The 14,196-nt window shown below is 38.8% G+C and overlaps 1 protein-coding gene across 17 annotated transcripts in view; it reads left to right on the top strand.

Annotated features, from left to right (window-relative positions):
- Window positions 1-14,196, top strand: part of ATP2B2 (ATPase plasma membrane Ca2+ transporting 2) — a 439,575-nt gene that overhangs the window by 186,510 nt on the left and 238,869 nt on the right. The window lies entirely within an intron of this gene.

Genomic DNA, 14,196 nt, shown 5'->3' with positions numbered 1-14,196 from the left:
TTCCATGAAGTGACTTTTGTGAGTGCTTTTTCTTTTAAATTTCATATCATGCATCTAGGAAACAGTTTTGAAGGATTATTTTTTCCCCTTTCATCTTCCCCCAGCATTTAAAATATATAGCTTATATTTTTTCAGTACTGTTGAATTTGGAATGCAAACGTTTTTTTAATCATACTAAAAAAAAAAAAAATTCCTGTCTGAATACTGAAAATGTGAGCATGCATTCTGCTAATATATAGGAATGTTACAAGTGTTTTCACTTTTTTAATTTTCATCCTGCAGTTCATATTGTCAAATGTCAGTTGTGTATGTAGTAATTCCTTGTTACCTTTTGAAATAAATGTAGAAGTCGTGACCTTGTAACTATCTCTCACACTCACTGAAACCCCATTATACTGCAGTAGGACTCCAGCAGCTGATAGTTCTGTAAATTGAACCCACCTCCTTTTAATAAATTAAATACTTTCACAGGTCAGACTTAAAAGAACGTTCTGAAGGGAAGAAAGCGGTTTATTTGGTTCACCTGATGGTGGAATCTTATAGAGAATAAGCTTGCCTTTTGCCAGATTTTTCATTATGTTTTCAAGGAGAGACAAAGAAGGATGTTACAGTTCACTGGAATTTAGCAAGTATTGCTATGCCTTTTTGGCTGATTAATTGCATTCAAATTATACGTGATCTGATCAACTGAAAGAAAACGATTAAAATTACACTTTTCTGAATAATACGTCAATTGAAAAAGGGGTTAAAAAAAGCTAAGGGCGATTATGATTAAATCGTCTGCTCCTAGAGAGGTGGTTTTGTTTAGTTCATATATTAAAATGTGTTGCTAAAGCTTCAGACAGTCTCTCTCATGCTTTCATTAAGGTTCTTTTCTTGTTGAGCCAAGAAGGTAGCAATGAATCCACTCTGAATGAAGGCTCCCTGTCAGTATGGCTCAGTTGCAAATTGAGCAACAGAAATCTGTGTGACCGGGATAGGTTTGCTGCCTCTGCAGCACCTGCAGTCCAGGCGTTGTGCTTGCCATTAGGAAACCTCAGCTTGGATTCAACTTGCCAGGGCTTTATTAAGCACAGCAGGGATGCTCGACACTGTAAGACTGTATAGAATTTATCCTTGTATATCACCTATGTATACCTTGTGTTCAAAGATAATATATCCTTAGCGGAATGGTTGCATAATAGAACGTGTTTTGTACGCTAGATTTCTTTATATGCAAGTATATACAAGTAAAGGATATCTAGGCTTACATAGCTTATATAAATATATAGGCTTTAATTTCATACTTAAAGCAATGAAGACGATCAATAATGTTTTATTGTAATTTTTATGGTAAAGTTTGGTGCCCTTTTATACAAAGCATAAATATATGGTGCAATTTCAAGAGCGGTGGTTTTTTTGTTTGAAGTTTTACTGGTTTTACTCATGTCTAGGGGAAAATGCATGCTTTTAATGTTATTTTTCTTGATATATGAACTTGGTTTGTGTGTTAAAACTGGGGATTTGCAGTTGAAGAAAAAGAATCAATTTATCATAAAAGGGTTGGGAATGAAGCATATTTTAAAATAGCCCAATAATAGGAAAACAGTTTTAAGAGGCTGGCATCACTGTAAAATGCAGGACATGTTCCTTCATAACACTGCAGATCAGTGAATGATGAAGACTCAGAAGTGAGGTGGGACACCTGCTTAAATACCAGACCTTGCGTAGTTCAGACATGGTAACCAAGTTACAAAATACTTCCCTTCTACCACATTGTATATGAACAAGTTCATCCTGCTGGCAAAGTGTTTTTCCTTGTTTTTAAAGTAGCCGTTGCATGCTTAGAGACTATAAGGATTGTGCACCAGGCTATCAGAGAAATCCTAGAAGCAGTTCATGTAAAAATCTGGAAGAGGACCGACAGTAATAATTGTGCTTTATTTGAAAGAGTTTGTGCATTTTTTTTACCTATTGTCTCCTTTCCACACATGGTGAAGGTGAAATAGGTGGAGAAGGTAGCTGATTTCAGAGTCACAGAATCACAGAGTAGTTGAGGTTCAGAGGCACCTCTGGACATCATCTAGTCCAACCCCTCCTGCCAAAAGTGAAGGCGCCTATAGCAGGTTGCTCAGGGCTGTGTCCAGTCAGGTTTTGAGGATTTCCAAGGATGGAGACTCCACAACATCTCGGGGTAACCCGTGCCAGCGTTTGACCACCTTTGCAGTTTTCTCATCTTGAACTGGAATTTTCTATGTTTGTTTGCTCTCGTTGCCTTTTTGCCTTTCACTGGGCACCACTGAGAAGAGCCTGGCTCCATCTTCTTTACTCCCTCCCAGCAAGTATTTATACGCATCGGTAAGGCCCCCCCTTAGCCTTCTCTTCTCCAGGCCGAACAGTCCCGGTCTTCTCAACCTCCCACTTCCATGTCAGGTACTCCAGTCCTTTTATCATCTTTGCGTCCCTTCATTGGACTCGCTCCAGGAAGTCCCTGTCTCCCTTGTACTGGGAGCCCAGCACCGGCCACAGTACTCCAGATGTCTCACCAGTGCGGAGCGGAGGGGCAGGCTCACCTCCCTCGGCATGCTGGCAATCCTCGGTCTAATGCAGTCCGCTTTGCTGCCTTTGCTGTAAGGGCACGTTGCTGGCTCACGGTCAACTTTGGGTCCACCAGGAACCTCAGGGCCTTTTCTGCAGAGCTGCTTTCCAGTCAGTTGGCCTCCAGCCTGTCCTGCCCTGGGTTATTTCTCCCCAGGGGCAGAAGTTTGCACTTCCCTTTGCTGGACATCCTGCGGTTCCTGTTGGCCCATTGCTCCAGCCCACCGAGGTCCCTCTGAAAGGCAGCTCAACTGTCTGGTGTCACCAACCCCACATCCGCATTTTGTATCATCTGTCCACTTGCAGAGGGTGCGCTCAGTTGTATCATCCAGGTCATGAATAAAGATGCTTGGCTATTGCATTGCAAGAAGTCACTTGGAAGGAGAGGGTTAGACCTAGAACTGCAGTTTCAAAATTCAGCCCAGAACTGAAGCGCTGTGTTACTAAAGAATGCCAAAATGTGGTCAATATCCTGGATAGGTTTACAATCAAGAGTGTGGAAGTTGCAATATTGAAGTCAAATACGTTGCATCAGCATCCTAGATGCACTTGGGTATGTATATAAACTTTTTTGAGGACGAAAAAGGAAAATCAGTGATTTAGGTTTACTAAAAGCTTATTTTATGTATTAAAGAATGAAGACTCACAGCTGATGAAGTAATTTCAATTGATAATTTCGTTCACTGCATTTCAATTAAAGTGAGTTAAAAATAAAACCGTATGAAATGAATTAAAAATAAAATGAATTTTAGTCCCATATGATTCAAATCTTGGTGAAAAATCTATCACACAATATGAGGAAACAGGATAGGGAAGATGCTTATCTGTTAGATGTTGGGCAAAGAGATGTTTCAGTACAGTCATCTCCTGCCCAGTTCACTGGCCTTCCTAGCTCCTGACCTTCTGGAAATTAGTTAGGCATTTGAAGTAGATGACACTCCTCATATATACACTTCATCTGAGAAGATTTTTACTTAGAAAAGAGCCGTCTTCAGTATGATAAGTTATCTTCCGTGCTCTTACTTGAATTGTGCTCCGTAGTACAATTCAATGCAAACTTGGTACCTCAGTTTGGGACGAGATGTAGCATTTTAATTGTCTTCAAGGATTGCTCCCTCTGTATACCCCAGCCTCAGTCTGACAAGACAGTTCCTGCCTTGCTAGAGACAGCAGTCAGCTTACCACAATTTGAAAGTAGTGGTTAAACTGCCCATTGGGATCGGGTTGGTTTAACAATTGTTTTAGGTGAAAGCTAAGTCTCTCTGCATACTTCCGTAGCACCATCAGTTTATAACAGAACGGGAATTTTATACTGGCCTTTAAACATAAAGTCAGATAGAGTCAGTCTTAAGCATTCTTGGAAAAGCAAAAGTAGAAATACCTCAAACTTCTTCCATTAGCCAACAGGCTAATTGAAGCTGATCCAGCATCTGAAGAACCACAAGCGTAGGCTCGTGAGCGGGAGTAAGAGCTTGCTGTCAGGGCGAATGTCCTCTCTCCAGGAGAGCCGAGTCAGGCAGCTGTCACAGGTGAGGCAGGAAATGACAACCCCTGCTGCATTTGGATACCGGCGTTGATTCATTCAAGATCCAGCAAGCTTAGAGCTTTTACCCTGCTTGATCTCACACACAGGCTGTCCTCGGCATCCCCTGGCACTTGTCTCCACGCATCTCAGAACTCCAGGATCTCCCCTGACTTCCAGAGTCTTTTGTCCAGTCTTCGATTTTTTTTTTTTGTCCCAGACGCCCTTCTTTTCTCTGAGACCACTTCTTTGGGGAACACTTTTGTTCAGCCTCCTCTTCCTTCTGGAACTTGAAGGCCTCAGTTTTCCAAATCTCAATAGTCTCTGCGCAGAAGCACATGTGATTAGCCTCTTCGGTGGTGCTCTCTCATGTCTCTTCATTAATTGGATGTCCCACTGTTACTTAGTCCCAGTATTACCAAAATTTGCAACCAGTCCATTCAGGTTGCAGCCAGCAAGAAGCAGGCTTATGCATCAGAGTTGAACAGTTTTAGAGATATTTACACCCTCCCACTCATCCAGTTATCTGCTGCATTCTGCATTTAAGCCATTTCTCACCTACAGCTGTGGCACATTTCTCCACAAATAGAAGTGGTGAGGGCTTCCGTTCCTGTTGCCTTGATTACCTCGGGCCATTGGCTTTCAAAAGCAGACATTGCCATCCACAGTCTTTGTTGCAGTGGGTTTGCATCAGGGGGTCTTGAGGAATGAGTTACACTTTACAGAAGTAGGGTGACTGTTTATTTTGGCTTGTGCAATATATATCGTTTGTCTTGCAGGATGGATGAATATATTGTAATGGTCATGCTCAGCATCTAACTAACCTTGACACAAACACTGGTGCTGATGAAGCACAATAAAAATACGCTGCTACCGTTACGACTTGTCTTTCAGAATGGTACACTGTGTCACATAAGTAATTAGAAGAAAACAGTGTTCCCAGTAAACTGTTCTAGCCTCCTTGGGAAATATGTGGTCCCAACTGTCAGGAGGTAGCATTGATTTGTGTCCTTTGTAAGTCAGTTTAGGAAGAAATTCTCGTCCTGGCCGAGGACAACTATGTAATTTTACACTGCATGCTTACTGCATTCCTTTCCTCTGCTTGAATTATAATGAAGATTTTGCATGTTGTTCTAAAAATGTATCAAATTATGTTTGATATTAAGGGACCAGTGAAATGCAATTGCAATGAAATAATGATTTTGTGTTGCTTTCACAATGAAATGAGATTGTCATCCTCCCTCCCCCTGGCACTTAAAGGAATACCTATTTATGAATAGTTTAGTTAACCTGGGAAATTCAAAGAAGAATTGTGTGCAGCTTCGTAGGTGCAATGCAAATCGTTGCACTACCCAAGGAGAGCATTTGCATTATGGTAGCACTAGTTGCCTCTGTAATGCTGTGGTGGTAAATTGTTACGCAGAGAACTGCAAGATAAAATGGTAGTGCTAAATCAGCACAACTACTGAATAAGATGGCTGAAAATAACATAAAAAGAAAGTATTGGAGCAGGAGGATTATAGAAGTAATGATATGCCTAATTTCCATGCAATATATCCACCAGCTTTCCCTACAGGCTTGGGGGCAAACTCTTAGTTTTGCAGGTTATCATCTTCGGTTCGTACTGAATGTTTGGTGCCTCTCTCATGCCCATGCTGCATTATTTTGCATTGGGCAGGACAGAGCTCCTTGTCACGGACGGGCAAGGCAGAGGGGGCTGCCTTATGTGTCCTGGATTGACCTGAGAGAACATGAAAGGACTGCCCCAACATTTCTATTGCAGCACCAAGAATTCTCCTTCAGGGCATAGGGTTTTTGAGCTGAGGTCTTATTACTAAGCATATGCGGGGAGCTTTTAGTCCTCAGGGCACTCAGTTTAAGTGTATGCGCCACTATTTGCAGAATCTTCTCTTCATTTGATTTTAAATCTTGTGTTGGTTCATCCAAAATAGTATTGGGTATTTCTCTTTGTTCTGCGTAGTGCTTAAATATTAGAGATAGCTACAGAATGTGGAGGGGTGGAATTTATTTACATATTTGGGCTGAAACGGGAAGACAAAAGAGGGGACTATATTTTTTCCAGGAATATGTGATATAACAATAGGTGACACGTAGATGGAGACCACTGGAGTCTCTCTCAAATGAAGTTCTTTCAATATGCAGGTGGGACCTGGCTCGTACCCAAGCTGGGGGCGAAGCTTGGGTGGGCCAGCTGCTGCCTGCGGCTGGTAACAGACTTGACCTTGGTGAAGGGACAGCGTGTTAACAAATTGTGCTCAGATTGTTAAAAAAGGTACTCTTTGCTGCGGAAATTGAATTGCTGCCTATTTCTATGGCTAGCTTCTCAAGGATCTTAATATTTCATTTTAAGAAACTATAGTTACTATGCCATTACCTACTTCATTATGGATCCTGCCCCCCTGCCCACCTCAAGCAATGTTTACCAAATAATAGAAAAAAGAACCAGTAACCTGAGGAAGGGACATAAAAAATCTGCAATGCAGAAATAGGATTATATATTTATCTGACTTCTCATGTAGACAGTTGATTAATATAGTACCAACTACAAGGTTTATAGCTTGGTGTACCATTAAGGTTCCATGTAACTCTAATGTGAAAAGATAATAAATTAAGTGTCCTCTTCCCTGCCCTTGTCCTCCTTTTTGTAGTTTAGAAATACACTTAGAAGTTTTAATCTGAAAACATGGTTCTGATACCAGAACTGAGGATGGAAAGAAATGAAAGAGAAAATGGAAGACATCTGAAGTGTTTTTTCTTGAACCTTTTGAAGCATTAAAATTGAGTGCACGAGGTCTTAACATACAAGCTTCATTTACATATATTCTTTTGGATTAAGAGGGTATTTTTAAAAATATTGCTAGGAAAGTATTTTGGGGGATTTTTTTTTCCCCCTCACTTGTTAGAGAAAACTAGAATATAATTTCTTAATCAGGTCCAGTTTCCTTCTAAGGAAATCTTGTTCCCCTCCTTTATCTTATCTGGAGCAGATGAAAGCTGCAGACACAGGACACGATATTTTTAAAGTTTTTATTATCATTAAGGTAAGTAGCAGTACTTTTGGAGCTTTCATTGCCAAACTCAGAGAAGGATAATTGTAATATTTAAAATAAAACTGAATGAGAATGCTATGAAAGAACAAATGATAAAGTAACTAGAGATACGCATGCATACTATTCCTTTAAAACAAGGCACTTCATATTGGGAGGCAGTACCGCCGATCTCACTGCTGAGATCCTCTTGCTTGTGATCAATGGGAATCAAAGAAGATTAGGGTCTATGATTCTGTATAAAGCCTCTGTGCTGGATTTATTACATGAATTTGAAATATAACGCCTAACCCTACTCTCTTTACGCAGAGGCATGACCCAGGGCTTGTGACACTGGTGTAAAAATTGAAGTGGTACGCTTGGTCCTGAAACCCATAGCACAGAAACTGGATTCTGCAAAAGATTTTCTGGTAACTAGGACCATTTTTAATTTGAAGCTTGCTTGAGAAGAGTTCTGACCATTGCTGGATTAGGAAAAGGATAAGTCCTTCAACATAGAAAAGAAAATACATAAGAGGGTGTGTGTGTGTATATATACACACACACATATATATAAAAGTACTGCAAGTTGAGAGCAGTTGCTATAAAATCCTTTTTGTTTTTTAGTTTACTGTGTAGTTCAATTCCATTCAAAGTTATTCTTTCAGTGGTTCACTTGAAAACAATAACAATTTTGTACTCCCTCCCACACACAAGATCCACTCCCTTCCTCAGTAATTCTTGTTTGACCTTACAACTAGTTCTCTAGAAACTTTCATAACAGCTGCCAGACATTTCTGTTTAGGAGTTAACCTCAGCAGTGCTAGGAACACATTACCATGTTGGTCTGCTTTTTGCACTTGTTCTGTAGTGAACACAGAGCCTCAAAGTTTGAGGCCTTAGTTAATTCAACATTTTATATGGATTTGACTTCCTCTCCCATGGCTCTGCCTTTTACAGCAGCCAAGTCCCACTACAGTAATAAAAAGACAAATATGGGAACCCTTGTGATTGGTTGAGATAAAAATTTCTTGGGAGCTGTGGAATTCATTCCTGCAAAAGGCTGGACAGACCATGGAATGAACCTCTTAATCCATTAAGTCACACAACACAAAACATCTATGGTGATGCCCATAAGGGCTTGATGAAACTGTTTTTAATTCAGTTTAGAAAGGAAGAGGGAGTGTATCCTACTCTTTGTTCACCCCACAAAAAAACCAATAGAAGTCTAGAAGTAGGGACTCTCCCCCAAACCTATTACTATATGACTGAAAGATTGTTCAGCTTCCATGGCCAAGGCAGAAGGTGTGATATTCTGTGCTTGCCCATGAGAAATAGTCTCATAAGGAAAAAATATGTAGACCAATGACAGTGGTTTGGAGGTTTTTTTGAGCCTCTTAGAGGATGGAAAAATTCTTGATGTAATTAAGATATTTCGTGGGGTCTCTGTTACTGGTGGCAAATTCTTCTGTCTGTCTTGCTGCAAACTGAAGTCTTGCCCCTAGAAAGCCTCATAGATGTTTACAATAAGAGTTTAGGACTGCAGCTATATGACTCTGTGATGCTGGAATTGGAAGAAGGCTTTTATGGCACAGCTTTCTGGTCCTAGTGTACAGGCATGACAGTAGTTATGAGGATCTTACCCAAGGAGTACACTAAATACATAAGCAACTAGTGACAGGGAAATAAACCAACTAAAAAGCATGTATGTCTGATTTTAGAATCTTTTACATGCATTCTCACAACGTGTACGGAGTAGTACAGCTGCTGTCAATCTGTCCTTCATATATCCATATAATCTGCATGTGCCAAAAGCCTTCAGCAATGACTTGCCTCCCTAGAGCCTCATCATCAAAGCCCAGCAAGGTTGATTTTAGCTCTTCATCTCTCTTAAATATATACCCATAGGAGAAATGTAATTTGCTGTGTGTCTTTGCAAGACTTTTTGAGATGAGTTATCGAGAATTGAGGTCATGCCAGTTCAGCCTGGCAGCTGAGTCCCTCTGCTTGGTTTTCTCCATAACCAATGTCTCCCTAGAAATCTTTGACTCAGATTTCTCACTTGACTGTGTTGCACAGTCTTTCCCCTTTTTTCAGACCGATGGTTGTATCGGCTGTTGTTGCTTGTTGATCTTCTTCAGCATCATCTGCTTTCATTAGCATTTTTCAACAAAGGAATGAATCAGAATAAATCACAACTAATAGAAATATAGGAACAGATTATCATTTTGCAAAGCCGAACTCTCTCAAAGGAGATTAGAGATTTAAATTGAACAAATACAACTTCATAAATAAACTAAATTAAACATCATATAATTTTACTTTTGAAGCCAAGTAATTTTAATCCATGCTCAGCTTCTCAATATAAATATTTCCCAACTCAGTCTTATTCTTTGAAACATTCTTATTCATATTTAAAAACCAAAAATGTGCCAAATTGAACCACAGTAGTGTATGCTGAATAAATGTAAAAGCTTGGGTATATTACATAATAATCTGGGAAGTTGGCAAGAGGAAGCGATTGCTTTTGTGAGTGTCCAAGTAGTAGTGCAAAAATGTTTTTCAGAACCTAATATTTCTGTCTAAAGCTATCTGACTGATGGCATGCCTGAAAAATCCTTTTCATAAATCACTTATGTATAGTTCAAAAGGAAGCAATAGATTATTAGAAATCTATATATTCCCCCAGGGAAGATTCATGCAGAAACTCCGGTGGTGCAGGTATTACACAGATGGTCTGCATTTTGAACAAAATCTTGTTCATAGATGGAAGAAATGTTTCTACTGCATAACTAATTCTTAGAACTGGAAGCATTTAACACCCCAAATATGTTACCTTGTGATTGGAAATGCACTTTAACAATCATCTTATTAGACAAGAAAGAACCTTTTTAAAAAATATGTGGTAATAAGGTTCAAGAATATCTTGTTAAATGTTTCAAATAGTGTTCACAAAGCTGAAATACAATTTTAGTCCACCCTGTGTTCAGTCTAAAACGCATGATCAAAAGCCATTCTCCAGTAATAGACTTAAATGCAGTTCTTTCTTCCGTGTTCATTAAATTGTTACGTACAGGTTGCAGAACTGACCTGTCCAATGGCTTCAGTGGCTGAAAGTAGTTGACAGTGGTTTTCAAAAATATTTCAGTTCCAAGTAAATCAGATTTAAGATTACCAAGAACATTTTTTTGGGGGGTCTAATATCTTGAAGATCAAACAAAACAAGGGTAGTGAAACAAATTTCTGCAGGTTTTTTTCTGGTTTTAGTATTAACCCATTTATTTATGTTGTAACAGAGCAATTCCTTTCCAACGGTAGAAAAGATCTTGTACGTAAGATTTCAGTTCGTATTAAAGTCACTAATATCGAGAGTTTTAGTAAAATCATCATTTTATTACCACACTTGGATTTTTGTGCTAATAGCTGAATATAACTTTTCCCAATATTTGAATTGAGGATTCACTGTGTGTAGTAACAATAGAGTAGAGCTTGCTAATTCTCTTCAGTGATTCGGAAGCGTCATAGGTTAATGAGTATTGTGGGAAAAACGCACAGTTAAGAAATGCTTGATGCACACTGACGTTTTTAGTTTGGCTAATGAAGATAGCTTTGCTCTGACTGCTGAGGACCAAACTCTGCAGCAGCCCTGATGGCAGAGACCCCCTGTTAGACATGCAGCCATCAGAGTCCGAGGACTTTTTTGCTGTATATTTAAACTGCTGTGCCAAACGATGTGATCAAGAGCACCACAAGGACGCTCTGACTCATGCAGGCTGTGTCTACAGTGAAGGTCTTGCTGGCAATAAAGCTGTTCGCAATCTGGTTTTCGCAAGTACTGCTGAAGGGAGGTGCGGGCCCCAGTAGGAGGAGAGGTGCCATAGGCAGGGCAGTGCTCACGGTCATCTTGAAAGCCCAGTGGGACAGAATGTGAGACCGTGAGTTACCGAATTTCTTCTTCAACTGAAATGCAGAGCAGCCATCAACAGCAAGTGGAAATGAAGGCTGGTTTTGTTTGTTCAGTCTTCCTTCACAAACGGGAGTTCTGGACAGGTCTCCTGGCTAGGAATTTTATCACATGGCAACCAAAAAATATGGCCCTGTCAGTTTCTAAATGCATAGAGTTTCATCTGAAATCAAAGCCAATTGCTAGTTCTCAAATTAAATGTGCAGCCAGTGTATTTATTTGTTTGGTATAAAGTAAGATTTGTGATGACGGTGTGAACGTTGCCGCATTAGTACTTCTGTGTGTTTTCAGGGCGTCCGTAAGTATGTTTGCAGTGATGATGAGACAATAGGAGGGATAATTTCATTAGTAGAATGCAGCAAGAGAGTAATTCAAGAACTAGATAAAGGCATTTTACAAGTGAAATTTTAGAACTATCACTAATGCACGAGTACTTGTCCCTAAATGATACATTGTTGACAGGCATGTGCTCTTCAGGGTGGGAACGATGGGAGAGGTCAGGTACAATCGCCTATATTTAAAAAACATTAAATGAAAATTATTAGTGTTGTCTGCAAATAGTAGTTACTAGATTTTGACAATTCTTGCAAAGCCTGATGCAAAAAATTTGGCATAATAGCTTTGGTATTTTTTGGTAGTACATCTGCCTGCAGAGAAAGAAACATAAAAGCATAATTTAATGCAATTTTTAAAAACAATATATTGACTCTTCTCCTGTGGATTGTAGCAGTTCTCTTGCCACTGAACTCCTGGATGCTTTCCCATCTTTATGAATATACATGTTATTTTGGACATGATTAGATTCTTTTCTTCATCTCAACTATCTGTTAATTGCAACAACTGATTTTTATGTATTCAGATCTTCTAAGCATATCGCTTACAATTTTAAGAGACTGATAACAAAATCTCCTATTTTTAATAGATAAAATACAATCTGACCTTTAGTGGTTTAGCCACCATTACACATAACCAGTATATTAATCTCTTAAAAACTGATACTTCTCAAATGGCATGGGTTTTTGATAGTTTGGTAAGGATTTGATAGCTGAATAATCAAGGCATGGAGAGCATATGACTGCCTAGCGTTCAGGCTAAAATCTTATTTGGTCTAAAACATTAAATATTCTCTTACGTACAAGATACTAAAATTTTTATTAAAATCTGCATGCATGAATCATTCACAGTAACGCAAGGTAATGTATTTGGTTGCAACTCAAACAAAATAACCTCATTCCAGCAAATGTTTCTAATCAAGAGCCAGTAGTCTGGTATGATGCTGCAGAAGCGTTTGCTACTGTTGTGCAAAGAATATTTTTAACTGTGTGTTGTCAGGAGTTAGTGAGGTTACTGTAGTAAATCTAACAAAACAGAGCTTGACAAGCGCAGCAGTTCATGCTGTATATCATTCTCTGCAAAGGAACTGGCAAGCATGGTGTTAAGTGATTGCCTGGTGCCCTTTACTGGGATGCATTAGAAACAGCAGAACTGAATTTTAGGATTAATGTCAGATATTGGTTGTGCTGGTAGAAATGCCTGTAACTTCTGATGTTATGACTAAGAATTGTCATCAGTAGATTTCTCTAGAGAGAAATATTTAATAGCAGTCCTCAAGGGGCTATGTAATTTGCCCTGCTTGCTGTCTAGGGAAAATGTTTCCAAAGCTGTATAAAAGTGGAAGTCCTAAATATAAGCTGAGTCGGTGTGTTTTTCTTAAAAGATCCCATTAACCTTCTGTCCTCCCAAAACATCGTCTGGTTCTGAGATACATTATATTAGATTTTGAAAAGTAGTATATGCTACATATGGGTAGATATTGTTGACATCAATTGGCAGTATCCTACATAGTAATTAGGATCATGACCAGTAAAATACTCAGAGGTTAAGGGAAAAAAAAGTACATGAATTAATTAGAATTGCTTATTTTTATGTGATTTTTAGTTAGGTCTATTTAAAGCATTCCAGCCTTTTTTTTCCTGTATATACAACTATGTTACATACTAACTGTTTGTTTTCGGATGTTTTTTCAATCACATCTCTTTTACAGAGTTTTAACCTAAATTATTTCTTTCTAGTGGAGCTACACTTGATGAGGCAGCCCACATATATATGCATCACATGCATAATGGCTAACATAGCCAAAATAATTGTGAGGGAAAAATTTGCAGGTTGTCCATAAAAAAATCTGTATTGAAGAAACTGGATGAAGAGAGGGAGAAATAACTTGGTCTGTATTTTAGGCATATCTCTAGACTAAAGAGAAATAACTTTTTTGGTTGACACAGCTCTATTTCATTTTACTCTGTTGTAATGTCTTTCTCAGTTAATAGATGGAATAGACTTTTGTTGCAGAATTCTCATAATAATTATTTTATTAAAGTCTGTAAAGTGACTGGTTTTTGAATGAGTGGTGCTTGCATATTTGAATATTGTTACAAACCCCACAATGCTGTTTTTGAGAAGCATAATTTCAGCGTGTGACACATACAGTCTATATAGCAAATAAATATTGCCTGTAAATACATATCAAGAAATATGACAAGGCAGGCTCATATGGGGCCAAGAACACAGCAAAGACCATGGAGTACAGGATGTGAAGGCAGAATAAAACAGAGAACCACCAGACTTCGGAGTATTAAGAGAGGGAATGGCAGGTGAAGTGATTGCTACCTGTTGAAATAAATAGAGCTTACATCTTGAGAGGCATTTGGAAGTATTAGAAGTTTTTTTTTTATTGTACATTTTGTTTCAGGTACAGAAGGACTCCTTAGTCTCCCTTTTCCTTTTGAAGCAGTTGTCTGAAACTTTTTTTGTAAAATAGAACTGTGATAATTTAGACATGTGCTTATAGGTATGACTTCTTTGCATCTGAAGATGTTCCAAAGCCCTACATACCATTTGAAATCTATCCAAGCCTTTTCTGTATCTGCTCTTGGCTTTTTCCTTTTTCTGAATATTTTGAGATATGGAGAATTTTCCTAGTAAATAGAAAAATTTCTAGTTATTTTTAAATCGTACATAAGTTGGCTGTCAGATACCACTTTTACATAAGTTGGCTATTAGATACCGCTTTTAAAGTTATTACTTTT

This window comes from Accipiter gentilis, chromosome 23 (genome assembly GCF_929443795.1).
Source record: "Accipiter gentilis chromosome 23, bAccGen1.1, whole genome shotgun sequence".
Classification (NCBI taxonomy): Eukaryota; Metazoa; Chordata; class Aves; order Accipitriformes; family Accipitridae; genus Astur; species Astur gentilis.
The sequence above is the reverse complement of the archived record's forward strand: the minus strand, read 5'-3'. Positions and strand labels throughout refer to the sequence as shown.